Raw genomic sequence first — 9,952 nt, forward strand, 5'->3', positions numbered from 1 at the left:
GCAGAGACCCAAACCCTAGGTCTGCTGACTCCTAGTCCAGGGCTCGTGATGGCTGGTGGGCCCTGAACGAGGGGTCTGGAGGCCTGGGTTTGAATATCGACAGCCTCTCTGACCCACCTGGTTGCCTCAGGGAGGCAGGTGTGCGGATGGGGGAGAGTGGCCCATGGGCCAGAAAAGCAGTGGTATGGGGGCCCCAAGAGAAGCCCAGACCCAAAAGGGCAGGAGCTGGCTGTGGGGCTACTCGGGTGGCTGGAGGCCTCCTGCAGACACGGTGATTACACTGGACTACCTACATGTAGTCACTTACCTTAGGAACAGGGTGTCCTTGGGATGCTGGAGGGCTCATGAGGTAAAGCACAAATCCCTGCACATCCATTCCTGGTTGAGGAGGTTTGGGAGGAAAATCCAGTACCTTAACAGCATGTGGCAGTAGTGAGAAAATGATGAAAACGGATAAGGAGACAAGCATGACCTGTTTTGCTTTGTTATTGAGAGAATGCACATGCCTTGAAAGTTATGCTTGGGGCAGGTTGCACTGAGCTCTCAGTCCCTGGGGTCCTTGGGAAGGGGCCTAGTAGCCTGGTAAACAGTAGGTATTCGATAGTTGAGCTTCAGAAACCTCCTTGAGGCTGGGTTCAGTGGCTCATGCCTGTAATCCAGGCACTTTGGGAGGCTGAGGCAGGAGGATCGCTTGAAGCCAGGAGTTTGAGGCCAGCCTGGGCAACATAGTGAGGCCCCATCTCTAAAAAAAAAAATCGGCAGGATGTGGTGGCGCATGCCTGCAGGCCTGTAGTCCTAGCTACTCAGGAGGCCGAGGCAGGAGGGTCGCTTGAGCCCAGGAGGTCAAGGCTGCAGTGAGCTATGATCCAACCATTGTGCTCCAGCCTGGATGACAGAGCAAGACCCTATTTCAAAAAGAAAAACCTCCTTGCAGGGAGGGTCCTTTGTTGAGAGAGCTGAGGCAGGCCGTGTGAGGGCAGCAGTGGGATCGTGCCAGGCCTGGGAGATGAGGAGTGCGGGCCCTTAGCTGTGCACTTTGCAAGGAGAGGGCAGGGTTCTGGGTGTGTGTGTGTGGTCGGGGGAGGGCTGTTGGATTTGGGGACTAAGGTCAACATGTGGGGGACAGTGGAGGACTGGGCTCTGGGACAGATCTGCCTGACCTGACCCGCCAAGGGAGCCTCAGCTCCCTTGTGGGTGACAGGGGGCTGCCTTCAGCTGGAAGTACCCTGAGGGCAGGTCCCAGGTCTGTCCCCTTCATCTTGGTGTGCCCAGGGCCTGCACAGTTGACACTGGGTGGGGGACATTGGGGAGGGGGTGAGGACAGGCACTGGAAAGGGATGGGGTCACACGGGTGTGCTGCTGGGTTACTAAACTTTGCAAAACCACATCTTCCTGAGCACCCTGTTTCCCTGCTGCCTGGGAATCATGCACTCAGTCGGCGCACTGCCCTGTGCCCTGTGCTGGGGACAAGACAGACACAAATCCCTGACCTCCATGTCAGGGCTGAGGAGAGACCAGAAAGGAGGAGTGAAAAAGTTGGTGCCAAGTAAATGAATCCTTATGCCTACATCTTGGACACTTGGGTTCAGTGTCTATTGTTTTATTTCATTTCCTGAGGATAAGGTTACAGCACAGAATGTGCTTTCTCAAACTCCCATGTTCCACAGAGCCCTGGACCTCCCATCCCAGAGGAGGCACGGCTCTGTGCAGCCCTGAGGACCCCAGCCTTTTAAGGGGCAGGGCAGGCCCAAGGCCAGCACAGGAGGACAGCAAGGCCGGAGGGACTGTCACGGGGCACCGAGGGTCAAGCCAGCTCACTGGAAAGGGTGTGTTGGAGTTTTCCCTGTGTACAGCTTTTATTCTCACACAAGACAGGTTCAGTGTGGAGAAATCAGAAACACCAGAAAGTAAAAAGGAAACGCAAGTCTCTGTCCCCACCCTGGAATCTTGGAGCTGAATGACCCCCTGCAGGAGCTGTTTGGGCCAGGATTGGGGGGGGGGGGGGGGCTGCAACTCAGGCTGCCAGAGGGCAAGTTGAGGGGGAGAGGATGAGGCACCAGCTCTGTAGACCTTCCCAGGAGTTAGGCTGTGCAGGGGAGAGTGCACAGAAGGGCTCTGGCAGCAAGCACAGGTGTAGACTCGGGATGGGAGCCACCTGAGCAGGTTGCAAACTCCTGGCCAAAGATTGGTGGGGCCGGCGCGCTGTCAGTCGCCTCCTGTCTCATATTGGAATACTCGAGCTCAGTGCCATGGTGTGAGGCCCAGGGTAACCAGACTACAACCTCACCTCCCACCTTTCATGCCCTCTGGCCCTCTTATTGGAGCCCACCCTCTAAGCTTGTGCCCCTCTCAGGGCCTTGGCACTGGCAGCTCCTCTGAGTCCCTGGGGTCCTTGGGAAGGGGCCTAGTAGCCTGGGATTACAGGCACCCGACACCATGCCTGGCCAATTTTCTGTATTTTTAGTAGAGATGGGGTTTTGCCATGTTGGAAGCTTCTGCCTGGCCTGGCGTCGTTACCTCTAGAACTTGGGTTCTGGCTGGGCGTGGTGGCTCACGCCTGTAATCCCAGCACTTTGGGAGGCCGAGGCGGGTGGATCATGAGGTCAGGAGTTCAAGACCAGCCTGGCCAAGATGCTGAAACCCCGTCTCTGCTAAAAATACAAAAAAATTAGGCGCGGTGGCAGGCACCTGTAATCCCACCGACTCGGGCGGCTGAGGCAGGAGAATCGCTTGAACTCAGGTGGCGGAGGTTGCAGTGAGCCGAGATCTTGCCACTGCACTCCAGCCTGGGTGACAAGAGTAAGACTCCATCTCAAAAAAAACAAAAACAAAAACAAAAATCAGCTGGGCGTGGTGGTGCATGCCTGTAATCCCAGCTAATTGGGAGGCTGAGGCAGGAGAATTGCTTGAACCTGGGAGTCAGAGGTTGCAGTGAGCCGAGATCACGCCACTGCCCCCCAGCCTGGCAACAGAGGGAGACTCTCTCAAAATAAATACATAAATAAACAAACAAACAGGATTTGGGTTCCTGCTCAATGCTTACCTCTTCAGAAGGGGCTTGGCTGACCTGCCATGGTCTGAATGTGTGTGTCCCCCCAAAATTCATATGTTGAAGTCCTTTTTTTTAACTTTTAAGTTGAGGGGTACATGTGCAGGGTTGTCGTATAGGTAAACCCATGTCATGGGGGTGTGTTGTGCAGATTATTTTGTCACCTAGGTATTAAGCCTAATGCCCACTGATCCTCTCTCTCCTCCCCTCCACCCTCAGGTAGGCCCCAGTGTGTTTTGTTCCTCATATGCTGAAGTCTTAACCCCGGAGGTGATGGTGTTAGAAGCAGGGCCTTTGGGAGGTGATTAGGTTATGAGGGAATGGGATTGGTGCCGTGTGTGTGTGTGTGTGTGTGTGTGTGTGTGAGAGAGAGAGAGAGAGAGAGAGAGACAGGGTCTCGCTCTGTTGCCCAGCCAGAGTACAGTGGTGCAGTCACAGCTCACTGCTGCCTCAACCTCCTGGGCTCAAGCCATACTCCCACCTCAGCCTCTTGAATAGCTGGAACCACAGGGGGCAGGTCGCCACGCCGTGCCCCACCAGCTTTGCCTCCTCCCAACCCGAGCAAGGGGTGAGCAGGCAGCCTTGGAGCCCAGCCTGGTGAGAGGACCCAGACTCTGCTCTGTCCTGCTGTGTGGCCTTGGCCACAGGTTTTCCCTCTCTAGACCTCTGGGGTTGGAGTTGGCCAGTGGGTCCCTGTGGGGCTGAGTTGCCGCCACCTTGGCAAACAGCTAGGAAGGCAGATTTCGAGGCCCTGCCCCAGACCTAAGAAGTCAGCCCCAGGGAGCAGGTAGAGACAAAAGCTGCGTTTAAACCAGGCTCTTTAGTGGTTCTGAGGTGGCTGTGAAACTGTGGGTTGAGACCATCTCTAAGGATAGATTCAGGAAGATCCAACTTGAAGGGGTGGGTTGCCCCTCCACACCTATGGGTGTTTCTCGTTAGGTGGAACGAGAGACTTGGAAAAGAAAGAGACACAGAGACAAAGTATAGAGAAAGAAAAAAGGGGGCCCAGGGACCGGCGTTCAGCATACGGAGAATCCCGCCAGCCTCTGAGTTCCCTTAGTATTTATTGATCATTATTGGGTGTTTCTCGGAGAGGGGGATGTGGCAGGGTCATAGGATAATAGTGGAGAGAAGGTCAGCAGGTGAACATGTGAACAAAGGTCTCTGCATCATGAACAAGGTAAAGAATTAAGTGCTGTGCTTTAGATATGTATACACATAAACAGCTCAATGCCTTACAGAGCAGTATTGCTGCCCGCATGTCCCACCTCCAGCCCTAAGGCGGTTTTCCGCTATCTCAGTAGATGGAATATACAATCGGGTTTTACACCCAGACATTCCATGGCCCAGGGACGAGCGGGCGACAGATGCCTTCCTCTTGTCTCAACTGCAATGAGGGGTTCCTTCCTCTTTTACTAATCCTCCTCAGCACAGACCCTTTACGGGTGTCCGGCTGGGGGATGGTCAGGTCCTTCCCTTCCCACGAGGCCATATCTCAGGCTATCACATGGGGAGAAACCTTGGACAATACCTGGCTTTCCTAGGCAGAGGTCCTGGCGGCCTTCCGCGGTGTTTTGTGTCCCTGGGTACTTGAGATTAGGGAGTGGTGATGACTCTTAACAAGCATGCTGCCTTCAAGCATTTGTTTAACAAAGCACACCTTGCACGGCCCTTAATCCATTTAACCCTGAGTGGACACAGCACATGTTTCTGTGAGCACAGGGTTGGGGGTGGGGTTACAGGTTAACAGCATCTCGAGGCAGAAGAATTTTTCTTAGTACAGAACAAAATGGAGTCTCCTATGTCTACTTCTTTCTACACAGACACAGTAACAATCTGAGCTCTCTTGCTTTTCCCCACACCAACTCAGACAGTTCTGCTTTTAGTCTCAGCTGGGACTCCTCCTGGCTGCGCTGACCCATGAGCCTTCCTGCCTCAGGTTTGTCATCTGTGAACCGGGCTGGGGAGAATTCTAGGGGCTGGTCTATGCACGTGGGGGCCTCACACCAAGCTGGCACAGAGCAGGGAGAGTGCCTGCCGTGCTGTTCTAGGGCAAGATGCTCTGGCTGTCTGCCCACAACTGTCCACACCTTTGCAGGAAGTGGAAGATAAGTGTGAATGTAATTAATCAGCTGAAGTCCTGAAGGCTTCCTAAGGGCATCTTCAACGGTCTGGATGGGTTGGGGGAAATCGGGGCCCCCGCAGTGGGGCTCCTGGCCCCAGCTAGCAAAGGTCCCAAACAGCTGCTGAAGACCCAGGAATAGGTCAGGTGGCGTTGTGGCCGGGGGCTGGGGCCTGAGCTGTTGGTTTGAGGCCTGGCACGGGCGAGTCATGACTCTGCCCAACTGGTCTCTTTCTTGCTGTGAATAAACATTTGCCGTCTGGATAAATCTCCAGCTCTCAGCCACTCCGTGGGAGTGACCCCTCTTTGCCAGGGGGTGCCCTCTGGGCCTCAGAGGGTGAAGGGCTTGGGGCCTCTTGGCACAACACATTCAGTCCCACAGTTGCCACCAAGGTGTGTGGGTTTCTTGTATTGCCATTGGTTGCAAACGTTTAGTTCCCCAGGGCTACTGTTCAGGCGAGCTGTGGGCTCTGGGCAGGCCGGGTGCCATTCAGAACCCACTTGGCCTTCAAGGGGGCCACGAAGCCTGAGGAGGCTTGGGCCAGATTATGAGAGGACCAGAAACTCAAGATGGGGAGTGACATAAATAACACGTGGCGAGTGCTTCTTGGATAAAAATAGAGCTGAAGGGGGCAGGAGTGGGGGCGGGGTATGCTCCAGAGGCAGAAGGCCAGAGGGATGGTGCGGCCACCTGGTCAGGACACAGAGGGGCCGGCAAGAGGAGCTCAGCCAGGCGTCTGTGGAGACAGCGTGGGCTTGCGGCCCTTGGCCTTCCTACATTGCCCAGGGCTCACAGAATTTAGCCTCGGGGGCAGCCCTGGGACGCTGCGGGGGCCTGGCTGTGCCCTCTCTCAGGTTCCCATTGTCACAGTGGGTATGGCTGGGTGAGCAGGCAGTCCCAGGCCTCCAGTCAGGGCAAACTGGGTTGGAGTGGTAGGGTGAGCTGGAGATGGCACCTGGAGGCAGGAGTGGGCGGGAGAGGGCGGGGAGGCTGGCAGAAAGGACAACGTGTACTGAGCCTGAGGTGTGTTGGGACCGGTTACCTGCCCAGCACGTGCCGGCATCGGGCAGGGCTGCGTCTTCCTGGGGCAGCTGCGTAGGGCTCTGCTACCTGCCCCTGCTTCGGGCTCTGTCCTCTGGAGTTCCCACCGCAGCCCCATTATTGAGCTCCTCTGCCGCTTGGCCCTCCAGTGTCTGCGCCACACGTGAGAGCGTGAAGGCCAGCTGGGAGCCGGGTTCACCTCCAAAGTCACTCCTTCACAGGCCTTGCTGTCCAAACGGAGGGTGGCAGGCAGCTTCCTGTTCACCCTGTCCATGTGTGGATTTTTTTCTTTTCCTTTTTTTTTTGTTTTAGAGACAGAGTCTCTGTCACCCAGGCTGGCGTTCCGAGGCCGCAATCACGGCTCACTTCAACTTTGACTTCCTGGGCTCAAGGATCCTCCTACCCTAGCCTTTCAAGTAATTGGGGCTACAGCATGCACTACCATGCCCAGCTATTTTTTCTTTTTCTTTTTCTTTCTTTCTTTTTTTTTTTAGAGACAGAGTCTTGCTAAGTTGCCCAGACTGGTCTCGACCTCCTTGACCTCAAAGCAATCCTCATGCCTTGGCCTCCCAAAGTGCCAAGATTACAGGTGTGAGCCACTGTGCCCATGCGTTTACTGAGCATCTTTGTGTGCCAGGCCTGGCTAGCAGGGGCTCCTGGTGAGCCTGCCTGCAGGAGGCTTCCCTTCGAAGCTGCCTCTCTTTTCCCCTCCAAGGCACCTCCTGCCTGGGATTCTGTCCTGTCTCCCCTCCTTCATCTGCCACTGCCCCACCAGGCTCACTGCCTTCCCTGGATGTGCTGTGCTGCTCCAGCCTGGGAGCTCCAAGCCCTTCCCAGTCCTTGCTGGCCTGCCAGCCTCACCCCAGCCACTCCCTGCCAAGCACGTCCAGGCCGGTGTGCCCATTAGGCATGCACTCCTACTGCTGCCAGCGAGGACGCCTCCATCTGCTTTCCAGAGGGCTCATCTCTCTTCTCTTTGCTGAAACCTCCACAACAGCCAAGACTGAGACAGGCTTCTGGGGTCCTTGCAGGGGCCTGCCACATCCATCTGTTTCCATTCCTGGCTCTTTGTGGTGGCTTGAAAATATGTCCACAAGTCTTTAGTGCTCCCCCATTTCAAGAGGTGAAACCTCACTTCCCTCCCAGCAAGCGTGGGCTGGACTTAGTGACTCGCTTCCAGTGAATAGAAAATGGTGGCAAAGACAATGCATTGCCTCTGAAACTGGGTCCTAAAAGGCACTACAGCCCCTCCTTGCTCTCCTGGATCACTCGTGCTGGGGGACATTGGTGCCATGTTGTGAGGGTGCCCAAGCAGTGCTGTGGGGAGGTCGGCAGTGTGGTGAGGAGCTGAAGCCTCCAGCCCACAGCCGTGTGAGTGGGTCACTTCGGCAGGGGTCCTCCCAACCTAGCCTAGTCTCCAGATGACTGCAGCCTCATGAGAACCCCTCATCCAGAGCCACCCAGCCAGTTTATTCCTGGCTTCTGGACCCTCAGGAGTTTTGAGATCATAAATGTCGATTTTTGTTGTTTTGTTTTTGTTTGTTTGTTTGTTTTGTTTTGTTTTTTAGGAGTCTCGCTCTGTCGCCCAGGCTGGAGTGTAGTGTTGTGGTCTCGGCTCACTGCAAGCTCCACCTCCCGGGTTCATGCCATTCTCCTGCCTCAGCCTCCCGAGTAGCTGGGACTACAGGCGCCCGCCACCACGTCCGGCTAATTTTTTTGTATTTTTAGTAGACATGGGGTTTCACCATGATGGCCAGGATGGTCTCGATCTCCTGACCTCGTGATCCGCCCGCCTTGGCCTTCCAAAGTGCTGGGATTACAGGCGTGAGCCACCACGCCCTGCCAATGTCTGATGTTTAAAGCAGCTAAATTTTGGGGCAATTTGTTATGCAGTAATAGATTACACACTCTCCAGCCAGGCTGGGGCCACAGGTGGGCGAGGGTGGCATCTCTGGCTCCCCTGCCCAGCGTGGGGCCTGGCATGAGAAGGTGCACACGAGTGAATGAATGAAGGAATAACAGACAGAAGTCAATCCCTTCCTTTGCCCACATGAGCTGATATGATAGGCCCCAGGCCCTGCTCTGGAGAGGGCCTCCCTTTCCTCAGTCCAACCTCCCTGTGCCTTGGATCCAGGTGAGAACCCTGAGGTCCAGGACAAGTGGCCTTCTCAGCCCTTGCAGCCAGTGGACTCCAGGTCTAAGGACGCCTCCTGGTCAGGGCACAAAGGGCTGGAAAGCAGGGAGAAATGTGGGCAGCAGGAGATGCTGCAAGAAGCAGCCCCCCAAAAGGCTTACGGGTCTGGGGACTCTGAAGGGACAGAGCCAGGGTGTGGTGGGGGCTCAGGAACGCCAGCAGCAGGGCCTGACCTGACCTGCGTGGTCAGCCCTCTGACTTCACTTCTGCCTCTGATTACTAATACCTGTTAACCCTGCTGCAGCTGGCTGTTGTCCCTGTTCACAGATAGGGAAACTGAGGCACAGGAGTTAAGTCCATTGGCTACGGTGTCATCTGTGGCAGAGCTGGGCCTCAAATTCCAGGTCTTTTCTTGGACTTTTTTTTTTTTTTTTTTTTTTTTGAGAGTCTCACTCTGTTGCCCAGGCTGGTGTGCAGCAGTGTGAACTAGGCTCGCTGCAACCTCCACCTCCTGGTTCAAGAGATTCTCCTGCCTCAGCCTCCCAAGTAGCTAGGATTACAGGCACCCGCCACCATGCTCAGCTGTTTTTTTGTGTTTTCAGTCGAGACAGGGTTTCACTATGTTGGCCAGGCTGGTCTTTAACTCCTGACCTCGTGATCCGCCCACCCCGGCCTCCCAAAGTGCTGGGATTACAGGCTTGAGCCACTGCGCCTGGCCTTTTTTTTTTTTTTCCAGACAGAGTCTCGCTCTGTTGGCCAGGCTGGAGTACAGTGGCACCATCTCATCTCACTGCAACCTCGGTCTCCCAGGCTCAAGCAATTCTCCTGCCTCAGCCTCCCAAGTAGCTGGGATTACAGGCGGGTGCCACCACGCCTGGCTAATTTTTGTATTCTTAGTAGAGATGAGGTTTCACCATGTTGGCCAGGCTGGTCTTGAACTCCTGATCTCAGGTGATCTGCCTGCCTCGGCCTCCCAAAGTGGTGGGATTACAGGTGTGAGCCACTGTGCCCACCCTTTTCCCGAACTCTCATCGGCTGCTTCTGTCTGGGCTGTGGTGTCCTTATCGGTAACAGGAGCAGTGGCAGTGGGCCCACAGGGTGGGGTTTGACACCTGTGATGACCTCAGTGGGAAAGGTAGCATCTAGTGCCTCTTCCTGCAGGAGTGGGAGCTGGAGTTGGGAGGCAGCCCAACCTCTGCACCCTGTTTCCAGGGAGGGGAGGCAGCACGAATGCCCTGTGATAGGCTTTGTAGCTTGAAGGTCTGTCCCAGGGGCCGCACAGGCTCAGAGACCCCAGGCCCAGGGCCCTAGCTTTCAGGATTTCAGAGGGAGGCTAGAGTGTCTGGGAGGACTGAGCGGGGGCTCATCCCGCTCCACACACCAATCTCACCCCAAAGGCACACCCACTCCCTTCCAGAGTGGGTGAGACTGCACCCACCCACTGCCTGGGGTCGTGTGGTCTGCAGCAGCCAGCTGGGCATTGTATATACCCAAACAGACACGGGCCAAGCCTGGAGCATATAGGCTCTCATATCCTGGGCACAGGGCTGGCTTGTTTCATTTTACTTATTTATTTTGGGGATCAAGGTCTCACTGTTGGCAGAC

The 9,952-nt window shown here is 55.5% G+C and overlaps 1 non-coding gene across 1 annotated transcript; it reads left to right on the forward strand.

The window, feature by feature from the left end:
- The first annotated feature begins 7 nt into the window (after window positions 1-7).
- MIR345 (microRNA mir-345) lies at window positions 8-104 on the forward strand. Its single transcript, NR_035762.1, has one exon. It is a non-coding gene; the product is annotated as a microRNA mir-345 (primary transcript).
- Window positions 105-9,952: the final 9,848 nt, after the last annotated feature.

This window comes from Pan troglodytes, chromosome 15 (genome assembly GCF_028858775.2).
Source record: "Pan troglodytes isolate AG18354 chromosome 15, NHGRI_mPanTro3-v2.0_pri, whole genome shotgun sequence".
Classification (NCBI taxonomy): Eukaryota; Metazoa; Chordata; class Mammalia; order Primates; family Hominidae; genus Pan; species Pan troglodytes.